General features: G+C 45.2%; 1 non-coding gene across 1 annotated transcript; it reads left to right on the top strand.

Moving 5' to 3' along the window:
- Positions 1–13895: 13895 nt before the first annotated feature.
- On the top strand, positions 13896–14002 carry LOC111812519. Its single transcript, XR_002818009.1, has one exon. It is a non-coding gene; the product is annotated as a U6 spliceosomal RNA (small nuclear RNA).
- Positions 14003–14423: the final 421 nt, after the last annotated feature.

Raw genomic sequence — 14423 nt, 5'->3', positions numbered from 1 at the left:
CAAGAACACTGTGGGTTGGCCAAAGTAAATAGAGTTTTACCTGCCTTAAAAAGTTTTCAACTCAAGACAGAGGTCACAGATTCATGTGCTTCCGGTCACCAAGGACCATAAATGAGAGAAGCAGAGTGTGGTGGGAATTAGGCAGAGGAGAGCTCGGGCTGATCTCGTAGGACTGCATGGCTTGAGTTCAGATCTTACCATTTTTCTCTCCTCAGAGAAGTTATGTTGGAATTTGTAGTGAAATGACTGGATTTTTTTTTTTAAGTGGTCTTGATTGTTTTAAAAGTGCACATGAAACCAGTATGCAATGCTTTCCAGGGTGGGTGGGTGTGCCAGGGACCCTTGAGAATAAAGTGATTTTAGATAGAGTGCTAAGGGTCTGTGGGAGGGGAGCCAGGTATAGGGTCACAGAAGGGGACAGTGGAGTTGGGAGCTTGGTGAGAGAAATGAGCTTGTGCACAGGAGACCAGAGGCTCCCGGACAGGATGGGACAGAATGCCTGCAAGGGCTGGGCTGACAAGGAAAACCGTGAGACACCAGTGCCAGAATCTTCAGTGGGAGGGAGGGCAACCCAGTGACAGTTGCAGCAGGGTGGAAACTGGGTGACCAGGCACTGCCACGGGCAAGTGGGGCTTCAGTGTCACCTTCAAAGGAGCTTGGCTTTCCAGGTGGAAGGGCCGTGCAAAGGCTTGGCTCCAGGCCTTACTGACTTCCCCAGTAAGCACAAACAGGGGCCCAGTGTGAGCCGGGGGCCACAGGTGAGCAGAATCCAGGAGTTCTTCCCAAGAGAGAGCTGAGAGGCCAGGGGAGGAGCCAGGTGAGTCAGCCATCGCTGGCCAGCAGCCCAGCAAGGGCTGTCACCCTCTGAGGGCCAGACCCAGGTGGGCAGGCAAGGAGCTTGCCCAACCCCAATGAGGAAGTGGGATGGTGAACAGGGAGTGCCAGAGAGAGCTAAGTGCCTGAAGCCATCAAGCCACAAGCACCCAACTGGAAATGACAGAACGTGGCAAAGCTGGCTCTAAGCAGGAGTACCACACAAGGCCTCTCCAAGAGGAAGAGCCTGGTGAGGTGGTGCATCCTTGTAATCCCAGCTACTCAGGAGGCTGGGGCAGGATTGCAAGTTTGAGACCAGGTTAGGCGACTTAGTGAAATCCTGTCTCAAAAAATGAAAAGAGCTGGAGTAGCTAAGGCTGGAGCAATTTAGCTAGCTTATTGCTAAAGTGCTTGCCTAGCATATAGGAGGGTCCTGGGTTCGATCTCCAGCACAAGGGGAAAACCATTCCAAGGAGGGACAACTCTACCAGGGCCCAGGGGCATCCTCAGAAAGTATTAAGCAAGGAAATAACCATCTTAGCCTATACTCTAACTGTGCACCAAGCACTCTTCAAAGAACTTTATAAAATTCCAAGTACATTTAATTCTATTAATCTTCCTACCAGCCTTATAAAGTAGGCCCACAATCCTCACTCCCAATTCCACAATCTAAAACTCTGCAAACCCAAAGATTTTTATAACTTGTTCAGCAGCAGAATTTGAGCTGAACTGACATGAAGCTATTTCTAGCTTTGTTTACCTCCCATATAATGTGAATATTCATATGTTTTACTGCAGAAATACTGTTTGATTACAGGATACTGCCTCGGATCTCACAGGGAGAGATACATGATACATGCAAATTACTGCCTTTTATGAAATCTGAAATTTCCAAGTTCTAAAACATGTAGCCCCAAAGGTTGCTGATAAGAGATTGTAAAAACCTCTCATTATCCCCGTCTTGTAGATGAGGAGACTGAGAGATAAGTAATCCCCTGAAGGTTACTCAGATCCTGCGGAGGAAAGCTCAGATACGAACTCAGACAGTCCAGCCCCGGAGTCCACACTACAGCAGGTCTGAGTCATTGTCTATTTTAGAAAGACGTCTGTAGTTACTGCTGGTACAAAAATGGGAGGAAGCCAGGGTGGTCAGCCAGACATAGGGTGACAGTGGGGAAAGGAGGAGCAGAGATTGAAGAGATCTTTAAAGGGGGAATTAACCGACAGAGCCTGGCAGTTGTGAGGTGGCCGGGAAGACTTAGGGGTCCTGGGAAGGTGAGCTATGCAAGGCACTCCAGGATTTCTGGGTGTAGCCATGGGATGCCCAAATAACAGACCACTCCATGATGCAGAAAACAGGAGGTAGGTGAGGAAGAAGAAAATAAAGTCACTATTCCATGTCTGGAGCTTACGTTGAGATGTCAAGCTGGTAGATGAACAAGGCTTGTGCTTGGGAGAGGGGCCTTGGGACTGACACAGAGTTGAGAATTGCTCTACACAAGTAGTCACTAAGACATGACCAGGGTTAGGAGGCTAAGGGCCACCAATATTAAGGGTTAAGAAGTACAAAAGAAGATAATTCAAGAAATTAAGAAAGAAAAGGCAGGGCTTGGGAAATAGCTCAACAGCATAAACACCTGCCTGGCAAGCATGAGATCCTGAGTTCAATCCCCTGCATACAAAAAAGAAGAAGGAGGAGGAGAAGAAGAAGACAGACATGTAGGACCATGAAAGAAGGTGTCTCAGGAAAAATTAAAAAGGTCAGCATGGGACTGGCAAGATAGCTCAGCAGTCTAAAGCGCCTGCTTAGGCGAGCATGCAGGGACCTCGGTTCAGTCCCCAGCACCACAAGCCATGCCAGCCCTGCCCACAGGGTGGGCTGAGCTGACCATAAAAAAAGGAAAAAAATAAATAAAGGAAACATAAAAAAAAGGTCAGCAGTGTTAGGTGTCCCTTCCTGCCCTCTCCTCCACATGACAGTTGGACCAAGGAACCCTGGGTTGAATATCTTTTCTGAGGCACAGGGTAGATCTGGCCCTGGCCTTCTCCAGCCCCGAGGTAGCCAGACGTGACAGCCCAAGGCTGACAATCAAGGGCACCTGGAGCCCCAAAAGACACAAGGGGAAGGAGGTTGGGTGCAGCGATAGAGGTGGATGGAAGCTGAGCCCTGTGGCCCTCCTGCCCTAGCTTTTAAGAACATCAAGCTGAGCCTCAATGAGAAGCAAGTTGGAGTCCTAGCTCTGCCACTTTCTGCTCAAGAACATGGTCCTGGCACCTGCTCAGCCTCTAGTGAGGGCCTTATTTCTACCTCATAAAATGGCAGAGGGCATCACACTGTGAAGCGGAACAAGTTGCTAGCTCCGGTCTCTCTTCTTCTCGTGAAGCTATTGGTGCCGTGACACCAGGGCCACCCTTATGACCCCATCAGTCCTAATTATTCCTAGAGGCCCCACCTCTGAAGATCATTCGCATGATTATGTTTCCAATGCGTGAAGTTTTGGGGAAACATGTTCAAACCATGGCATCTACCGAGAAGTCAACATCATCCCTGGACTAGAGGTGAGGGCTCAAAAATTTGTTTCCGTTATTATTTGTACTCCAACTTATCGTTCTTATTCAGCAGGGAGAGGAGGGGGAGGGCGAGGACTTTTCAGGCACGGAGATCACCTCGAGCCAAGAATGACAGGTAGAGAACAGAGCTGTCTGCAGGGCCAGAGTATGCGGGGTGGGACTGCGGGCCGCAGAAGGTGGAGGGAAGACAAGGCCCGGAGGCTGCTCCCACTCTTATCCTCTAGCTCACCTTTTGGGATCCCAGCCTCCTACCCAGGCATTCTCTGCAGAAATGCTCACCACACATGGGGCCACTCTCCATTCATACCTGCTACACATGGAGGGAACTGTCTCTCCAGCCTCCCTTCCCCCACCAGCCCTCACGACCCCCTCCTTCCTGGACACAGCAAGTCTCCTGCCTGGTCCTCCCTCCAGCCCAGGCCCTAGGGCCACCTCTGCAGGGCTCGGCTACTCCCATTTCACACTGTGCTCTGTGGCAGAACAGACCACACTTCATGGGCTTCCCCTCTCCTCCCCCTTCACTCCACACTTTCACTCTGCTCTGGAGTCTAGACCCCAAAACCTCCAGCCTCCTCCCAGGTACACTGCACGCTTGTATCTGGGCCTCTGCACCCCGGTTCTCCTGCCCAGGCTGCTGTTCCCCATCTCCTCCCCTCCGCCCAGCGCTCTGGCTTCTTGCTGCTGCACAGCTCCACGACAGCCCGTGGTGCGGGCACGTACCCCTCGATGGTGCGCCATTTGTTCCATGCGCTCCAGCGCTTCCACTCATCGTCCCATTTCACCACCTACCTCAGGGCTGGTCCCTCACAGGGGCTTGATGCCAATGTCTAGTGTGACTGAGATGGGACTAAAGGGGCCAGGCGTGGGCAGTCTTAAAAGGCACAGGCAGGGGTTGGGTTATGGGAAAAACACCAAAGATTTGGAGGCCAAGTCATGATGTCCTAAGCTGTTGAAGGATCACAGGGGAAGAGAGGGCACAGCGGGTATGCCCAAGAGAGTGGGTCTTCCTGCCCCAAAGAGGCAGAACAGGGGCCACCTGCTGGAGTGTGGGACCTCTGATGGGAGCGAAGGGCTGCCCGCCACTGCCCCTGGAGCAGTGACCCACTAAACGTGTGCAATCCAGTACTACAGAATTAGAGCCACTGGCAGTAGGGGAGATGCGGGGAGTCCTCTGCTTAACTGGAAAAGGAGGAGAAGTTGGGGGATCCTCAGTGCTCCGACATGGTTTCCAGGGAGGCTCTGTGAGCAGCAGCTGCAGCACTGCCGTTCCCAGGAAGGTCCTGAGGCAACCCTGTTCCGATGGTGCATGGCATCCTTAGCCATGGAAGATGCGCTGGGCAGAGCCACTTGCTGCTTGGGCTAGCATTAGCAAAGGTCAAACACCTCTGCTCAGACAGCAGGACATGGGCAGGAAATAAATTCAATCTTCGCGCTCTCCTCAAATCCCCACAGCTAGCAGGCCCTTCCTGCCACAGCCACTCGTAGGACCCACCATCTCCCTCCTCCTCCCCGCAGACCTGCCCATTCTCCTCTTGGCCTCAGCCCTGGTACCTGTCGGGGTGATGTCAGCTGTTAGTTACAAATCTCAGCCCACACTACTTGAAACCAGAGATAGGCTGCGGTGTCCCGGAAGGGCCAGGGCGGGGAGGTCCTCGCGGGACTTTGGTCTGCAGAGCCCGGCTCTGTGTGCCAGCACATCTCTCGGCAGCACACAGACGGACTGGCCATCCACATGTCCAGCAGAGCAACTAGAAGAAGAGGAAAAAGCAAAACCTTGTGTTCGAGCATTGCGCAAATCTGCTCACTGATATTAGCTAGGCCTGGAGTCATGTGTCTGTCTTGTTTGTATCTATCCCTTTTCCTCTCCTTCACTTTTGTCAAATTCTCAAAAGAATCTGTGACCCAAGAAAGGTTGTAACCCATTGTCTGACAAAAAATAAAGTGAATCTGTGATGATGGCCCTGAATTCTAAATACCGAGCAAATGCTCCAAGTCAACTGACAGCTTGGGATGCTGCCCGGGGTGCACCCTGTCTCCCCTGGCCGCTGCAGGGGACGGAGGAATTCTCAGAGCATCCGAGGGTGAGAGGGAGGGCCCAGCAGCGAGGTGAAGACAGAGAATTCGGAAGCAAGCACATGACAAGGCAGAAGTGCTTCTCATCTAGCTCCAGATAGGCGCAGAGGCTCAAAGGGAAAGATTAAAGATAAAAATCCAAGCTCATCTATCTTTATAGCTTTCCATACATAGTTATTTTTAACTATTTGTTCTTAGGATACTTGTATGGACAGAATAAATCTCAAATTATCTTTTTTGTTAGGCTTCTGAAGTCCTAAATTAAAAGAAGCCCGAGGGCCGGCCACACAGCTCAGCAGATTAAAGTGCCCGCAAGCAGGTGCAGGGGGGCCAGGGGCTTGATCCCTCGGCCTGGCGTTCCAGCCCTGCCCCTGGGGCACGCTGAGATGGCGATTGAGACTGGGCGTGGTGGTGCGCACCTGTAATCCCAGCTCTTGGGAGGCTGTAAACAGGCGGATCACTACGAGTCCGATCTAGTAGTGAGACCCTGAGCACCCTGTAGAGCCTTCCCTAAAAAATACAAAAAATGAATAAATAAAGTGAAAGAACCCCAGCCAAAATGTTTATTATAACTGCATAAGAATGCTACTATAAACCTGTTTAAAAAAATCTACAGTTATTTTGTTGTTGTTGTTGTTGTTGTTGTTGTTTTGAGACAGGGTCTCACTACGCAATTCAGGCTGGCCTTGAACTCAACAGGCAGCACAGGCTGGCTTTGAACTCACAGCGATCCTCCTGCCTACAAGGGCTAGGATTACAGACACGTGCCACCACGCCTGGCTAAATCATCTAAAATTAGAGAGATCAACTAGGCCAAATGTTGAGGGGGCCATGGAACAGCTAGAACTCTCACACATGAAGGGAGAGAACGTGAAATGCAACAACCACCTTGGAAGACAGCTTGATAGTTTCTTTAAAAGTTAGTCAACCACGCACCTTGTGACCCAGGCATTCCACTCGAAGGTGTTTGCCTGAGAAATGACAGCAGATGTCCACATAATGGTGCACAAGTGTTCATAATAGCTGTAACTGAAATGGCTCAGAACTGGAAATAACCCAATCATCTGTCAATAGATGAAAATAAACAAATTGTGGTACGTTCATGCAAATGGAATACTATTCTGCAATGAAAAGGAACGAATTACTGATACGCACAGCATCTTAAGTGAATCTCAAAATGTTGAGGGACATGAGTCATATAGAAAAAAATACATACTGTGTGACTTAACTTATATAAAATTTTAGGAAATGCAAGGCTTCCTCACAGCAACAGGAAGTAGATAGTACCTGATTTCCAAGAGACAGTGGGTAGGTGAGGGAGAACTACCAGGAGGCACAAAGACATTTTGGAACATGATGCCTGCCTTCATTATCTTCCTAGTGTGATGATATACACATAGGTTAAAGCTGATCAAATATGAAGCTTATTGTATATCAATTATGCCTTAATAAAGCTATTTAGAATAAAGTTCCCAGCATGCCACTCTCCGTTTCCTCTTGGGACTTTGTTTCCAGGGACATTTTTAAGGCCCCTCTTCCTGCCCTGTCTGTCCTCCAGTTTCACTCTGTGAGAATCAGGCTAGACAGCAGCATCATTCTTGCAGAACAGCGAGATGGAGTGTCAGGGCGCGACTGCGAGAGCCCGGTCGGAAGCTAACGCACCCGGCTTCTGTGCGTGCTGCTATGAGCCCCACGGTCACAGCCACGTGTCAGGTGGCCCACGCACTGGCCCCCTCCCAGAAAAGGCCTAATTGCTCTGCAGTCAGGGTGGTTCTGGATCCAGAACTGGGGCGGCTCTGCTGGGGACAAAGAAAGAGAGGAGTCTTTCCAGGGGAGCCGAGCCAAATCTAAGCAGCAGCCATGTGCCCGTCCCAAGACAGAGGCCGAGATTATACATTTTTTACGAGTACATGTTTGCAGTACCTGATGGCTGCTTTTGTTGAGGGTGTTTGATGTCTGGGCATGACCCGTCTTAATTCTTCGTACAGCCCCTTCCCACCCCTCCATCTTCCCTCCACTTCTTAGGTCCCCTTCCCATTTCCAAAAGATCTCTCTCTCCATTTCCTCTCATCTGTCTTTTATTTTGCTCTTTATTGGTGCTTTGGGTTCTCATGTAAGAGAAACGATGCAGGACTCACGCTGTGCGTCTGATTCATTCCACTTCACGGTTCTTCCACCTTTTATTACTTTCTCTCTGGGGCAAAACATCGCGACATCTAGTCGCGCATTTCCTGGGTCATTACATAGGGAAATAAATGTTGCTGTTCACGAAAGGAAAACTGAAAGACAAACAATGACGACTTTGAAAGGAAAATGAATTTATGACAAGGAATTTTCACCCATTACAAGCAATTTCAATACTATATATATGACAAATATAAATAATAATCACATTTGTTGATCCCACCCACTTCTTTTTTTTTTTCAAAATATTTTATTTATTTAAATTTTTATTTGTGTGTGTGTGTGTGTGTGTGTGTGTGTGGCCAGCTCAGCCCACCAGGGGGCAGGGCTGGCTGGCATGTGGTGCTGGGGGATTGAACCGTAGTCCCCGTGTTTTGCTAAACTTGTTCTAAGTAGGTGCTTTAGACCACTGAGCCATCTCACCAGCCCCCCACCCACTTCTTATAAAAAGGAAAAGTTCCTCCCATGTGAGGAGGCCTCAAGTCAAGGGAGGGATTTTCCAGAGGCTGACCAGAACCCCCGAATCCTCCCTCCCACCACCATAATAAAATGATGCTCATGGCAGGCCTCAGCTCTCACCATCCACCCCTTCACTCATCCCCAGCTGGCTTTGGCCTCCCTCCTCCAGCAAGGTCGCTCTCAGGAGCCTCAGGCATTGTTCTAAGGGCCAATTGTCACCTCTCTAGCCTTCATCCTTTCTGTCCTCTGCCCTTCCAAGTCTTCCGCAGCCTCTCCAATTGCTTTTTGTATTGATTCTCCGTTGTATCCCACCTCTTACGTAGGGCTAATTTCCTAAGTTATAGCCTTGCCTGGCTTCTCCTTTCTCCGTGTACAGACACTCGGAATATCTTGTACCCTCCCATGCTCTGTGTTTTCATTTATTATTCAAATGACTCCCAAATCTATGTATCTAGCCTTAAGCTCTCTCTCCAAGCTTGAGATTCACAGATGGTAGACTATAAATAAGATAAATCCCTAACAAATGAAAGGAAAGAAATGTTTTAAATCTGCAACTCTAAATCATGAGGTCCATTGGTAAAACAGAAACCATGGAGAATTTTCTAAAGGCGAAATGCTGAAGGAATGCTGTTAGGGTTAGACTGAAGAAAGAAACCTAGCCCCGAATGTGGCCACGAGAGCACCCTGCCCAGAGGAGGGAGGGCCTGAGAGCAGGAGGGAGCTGAGGCAGCCCACAGAGCAGCACCAAGGGGAACTTCAGCGTGTGATCGCTGCCAACCTGTCCCTGCCCACACCTGCGTGAAGAGCCAGCCAGAGGGCCCTGGATGTGTCTCTTCAGGGAGCCCAGGGTGTGGCCTTGGCCCAGAGAAGGCAGTGCCCCATGTGTTACCAGGTTTTGAGTGCTGTAGGTTCTTTACAGAAATTCTTTCCAGGTTTTTGTTATCTTGGACAAAGAACTGGACAAGACACTTGAAAATTGTAGCAAGGTTTCACATTTACTAAAGGTATAAAAGGAAATAGGCCCTTCAGAGTATGTGGGGGCCACTGAGAGAGACCATAGCAGCCACCAGCTTAAGGGCAGATATCTTTTGTGTCCCCCTGTTCTTCAGGCTGATGTCAGATCTAGGCCATCCTGACAAAAACCTGCTTGGTTCCGGGCCAGAATAACTGAAGGTAGCACTTTCCAAGTGGTACCAAGTTCAGGCTTTGGAGCCATTTTTTTTTTTATTTGTTTGTTTTGTTTTGTTTTGATTTTTGCACACGTAGCCTTTGTCTCCAAGATTGGCAGGTCACTGCCCACTTGCCCATCTGGCTGTCCCTACCCCGATCTCCTGCTTCTTGTGCATACCAGAAATTGGGGAACATGCTTCCACGAAGCCAGCTCTGCCATACCCTGCTCCCCACTGCACACCTGCCCTCCCCCACTCTCACTCCCATCCCACTCCTTCCTCATCACAAAATGTAAATACAACAGATAATAAATAATAATTACATTTTATAGGAATTACTGAACTAAGAAAGGAGAAGGGTGGGTACGTTCAAAGGACCTGAAGGAACTGCCAACCATGGCCGAGGGTGTGACTCCATGGGAGACTGCTTGCCTGGCATGCATAAGGGCCTCAGTTCACTCCCCAGGATCACATAAGACAAAATAAAAACTGCCAACCAAGAATACTATACCAGGCAAAACTACCCTTCACTAATGGTGACACCATCTGTAATCCCACACCCAGGAGGCTGAGGCAGGAAGTTGGGGAGTCCAAGGCAGGCCTAGGCAATGTAAAGAATTCAAGGCCAGTCTGTCTCAAAATTAATTAATTAATTAATTAAAACTAATAATTAATTTTAAAAGGAGAGACAAAGACTTTCTCAAGTCACAGAAGCTGAGGGAATTCATTGCAATTATAACCTCCCTAATAAAAAAATGTTAACACATAAGCCAGTAGTGGTAGCGCACACGTGTGATTCCAGCACTTGGGAGGCTGAGACAGAAAGGTGGCTATGGATCTGAGGTCAGCCTGGGCCACGCGGTGAGCTCAAAGGCAGTTTCGCAGTCTGAAATGTGTAACTAGGCCATGTCTTTAAAAAAAAAATGCTGGTTAGGATAGATATATAGTTGCATTCTCTTAATGAATAGAATGATTTGTTCTAATGGTGTTTGTAAATAAGATATCATGTCCACATCTTGTACAGCAATTAACCACTAGGAAGAATATATGCGGTGTGTTATTCGTTGAAACTGTACTTCCGATTTGATTTGAAACTGTCTCATTGCTATCTGTTTATCAATAAAATTTAAAAAATAAATAAATAAATTCAAAGAAAAAAAAACTTGATGGAAAATATCTGTTCCATGTTATGTCTAAGATGTTTGATATTCAGACAGATAGTGAGGTTAAGCTTAACAGCCTAAGTTGTATGGTAATAACAATAAGCTTCTCTTCTGGATGGTTAACAACCTAAGTTTGCAGACCAAAAATTAGAGAAAAAGAAGGGCTGCAAGGATAGCCAACATTTTGGCCCTAGCCTTTCAAGGTCAGTGAGGACTCAGGATATAGGAGAACCTGTATTGTAACATCATGTAACTCAGTTGTATCCCAAATTTTCTGATCAAGGAGATTAAGGGGCCACAGAGGAAAGTGATCGATTATGTACAGTGTGCATAAGGAGAGTCACATGGAGAGAAAACATTCTCTCAGGCTTTCACAGAAAACAAATTGGTCAAGCAATGGCCATGACTCATCCACATGGCTGACACTGACAAAGCATCTGCAAACTGCAGTACTGGGTTTCAGGATAAATCCTGAGATTTGACTGACCTTGTCAGATACAAAATTTACATTTCTTGTTATATAGGTATTACTCTATTTTGGTCTTAACCATCCAGCAGAAAAGTATGAAAACGAAGTATAAAAAGCAAAGCCATATTAATATGCTGAGCTGTGAAAGGCTCAAGTCAACAACTTCTGACATTGCCAGTCCTATGGAAAACCCACTACTATTATGGACTACTGGACTACATTGGAATATTTTGCTGAATTCACACACACATTTAAATGGCAATGGAATACCCTTCTCTGACAAAACTAAACAAAAAAAGGGGATACAAATGAAGGACCATTTTGTATCTGTATATTCAAAATAGGATAGATATACAGCTACTTTTTCTTAATTCAATGAATAGAAAGACTAGTTCTAATAGTGTTTGTGGACAGGATATCATGTCTGCATCTTGTACTATAAATAACCGCTATGAAGACAACAATATTCAATGTATTAATTATTGAAACTGTCCTATTATTTGATTTTGAAAGTCTCAGTGCTATTTTTAATAAAATTATTTAAAAAATAAAAAAAATGCTGCGAGGAGTTCTTTAACTTGAAGTGGAAGAATGCTAAATAGCAACACTTAAGTATGAAACTTGTTAATGAGGGACAATTTATAACCAGGTGCAGAATACCCTATCATTATTACTGATGATGGCTGAATCACTTGAAATTCTAGTATAAAAGAAGATCTCCAAAAAAGGTTAGATGATGAATGTATTAAAAATACATGTAGGGGGCTGGAGAGATGGCTCAGTGGTCTAAAGCACCTACTTGGAACAAGCTTGGCAAAGTACAGGGACCACGGTTCGATCCCCCAGCACCACATGCCAGCCAGCTGCGCCCCCTGGTGGGCTGAGCTGGCCACACACACACACACACACACACACACACACACACAATAAATAAATGTTAAAAAAAAAATTTAAAAATACATGTAGGGGCTGGGGATGTAGCTCAGCAGGAGAGCGCTTGCCAGTGTGCGCAAGGCCCTGACTTTAATCCCCAGCACCAAAAAAACAAAAAATTTTAAAAGTAAATAAAAATAAATGCAACCAAAAATATGTTAAAAGGCATAGTCTGAATGCATATAAATTATGATAATATTTCATAAGCTGTCATAGGGGAGAAGTTTTATATGCAATTGACCTAAAGGTATCATCAGCTTAACACAGACTACTACAACTATAAGATAGTTTATGAAAGTCCAACCAAAAAAAAAACTTCAGAAACTAGAAAAAATAAAGGAGTCAAAACCTAGAAACATAAAAATATCAGCAAATATAAACAAAGACAGCAAAAGAGGAAAAGATAGACAAAATACCAGGGTAACAGAAAAATGGCAACAGCAACTATCAACAGTCATTTTAGATGTGAAAAGATTAAATTCCTCAAGTAAAAGACATAAGATACCTATAATATTTAAATGATGGAACTAAACAAAAAAAGGGAATACAGATGAATGACCATTTTGTATCTGTGTATTCAAAATGGTTAGGATAGATATATAGTTACATTCTCTTAATTCAATGAATAGAGGGATTTGTTCTAATAGTGTTTGTAAATAGGATATCATGTCTGCATCTTGTACAACAAATAACCACTAGGAAGGCAGTATGCAATGTGTTAATTATTGAAACTGTCCTACCAATTTGATTTGAAACTGTCTCATTGCTATTTGTTTCTCCATAAAATTATGGGGGAAAAAAAGACATAATATGACTGAATGGATGAAAAAGACTCAAGTGTATGCTGTCTACAGGAAACTCAGCTTGGATGTAAAGATGCACGAGGGCTGGACGTACAGGGAGAGAAGAGGAGGCTCCATAGAAATAGTAACTGAAAGACTGCTGGTGACTGTGCCTGTCTCAGACAAACAGACTTTAAATCAAATACTGCCACAGAATACATACGCCACTTTATAATAATAAAAAGTTTGATCCACCAGAAATATACAGCAACTATGAATATCTAGGCATCTACCATCAGAGGACTTAGATATATAAAGCAAACATTGACAGAACTAAAGAAAGACATACTCATAGGCAATAATATGACAATAGTAGGAGACTTCAATATTTCACGTCTGATAATGAAAAGAACATTTAGACTCAAGATCAATAAAGAAGCAGAGACTTGAATAAAACTGTAAATGACCAAGGGTAGCTAACTAACAGACATTCACTGACTTTTCCACTCATAAGGAAGGAGGAGTATCTTTCTCAGGCCCACAGATCTTTCTACAAGACAGATCACATGTTAGAATACTAAACCAGTCTTAACAAATTTAAGAGTGAAATCACACCAAGTATCTTTCCTGACCACAGTGGAATGAAACAAGAAATCAACAGCAGAAGGAAAACTGGAAAATGCACAAATATGTGGAAGTTAAACACCAGCTCTTGAGCAAACATCAGCTCCAAGAAGAAATCCAAGAAAATGAAACTAGAAAATAGCTTGAGACAAATGAAAATGAAAATATAACATATGAGCACTTATGGAACACAGCAAAAGCAGTCCTCAGGGGGAATTTCCTACTGATACATGCTTATGTTAAAAAGTAGACCTCAAGTAAATAGCCTAACTTTACACTTCAAGACACTAGGAAAAGAATAAATTAAGTCCAAAGTTAGCAGAAGGAAGAAAAAGATGAGGGCAGAAATAAGCACAATGGAAAAACCAACAAAACCAAATAGTTGATTTTTGATAAAGATAAAATTAACAACCCTTTAGCTAGATTAACTCTGAAAAAAGACTCTAATAATTAAAATCAGAAAAGAAAGAGAAAACATTACAGAGAAGCGAAGGTATTTTAAGAGATTATTATAAACACTTTATATCAACAAACAAGATAATCTAAAAGAAACACATAAATTTCTAGAAACATTCAACCTATCAAGATTAAACCATGAATAAAGCCTGCCAACCTCATAATGAGTGAGATGGAATTGGTAATCAAAGAGCTTCCAGTGCTCGCTTCGGCAGCACATACACTAAAATTGGAGCGATACAGAGAAGATTAGCGTGGCCCCTGCGCAAGGATGACACGCAAATTCATGAAGCGTTCCATATTTTTTGTGTAGTTTCCCTAGTATAAGAACTCAAAAGAAGAAACACAAATAGACAGGTATAATACAACTAAAAGGAAAGCAAGAACTTGAGGACTAGACAATGAAGAGAGGGCAAGGGGAAGAGCTAGGAAACATGGCAGGGGCAAGCCACACGGTGATATGTAGAAGATGGCCAAGGCAATGATCCTGAGAATCTTCAGAAGATCTTTGAATCAAGCAGTTAACTGGAAAGATTCTCACCCTGACTAACTATATATACAGACACCTGTGAATTAAGCAACTGCACTGAAGATGGCAATTTGTAATAGTAGGTTCAAGCTTGGAGTGCCTGTCATTCTGGTCTTCTGAATATGGGCTGCTTGTCATGACATGCCAGTTGCTGCCGTGCTGTCTCTCAGATAGATGACTGTTCGAAAAGAAGGGGGT

The sequence above is a fragment of the Octodon degus genome, unplaced genomic scaffold (genome assembly GCF_000260255.1).
Source record: "Octodon degus isolate 3935 unplaced genomic scaffold, OctDeg1.0 scaffold00126, whole genome shotgun sequence".
In the NCBI taxonomy this organism is placed as follows: Eukaryota; Metazoa; Chordata; class Mammalia; order Rodentia; family Octodontidae; genus Octodon; species Octodon degus.
Note: the sequence above shows the minus strand (reverse complement) of the source record. Positions and strands in the feature narration are given on the sequence as shown.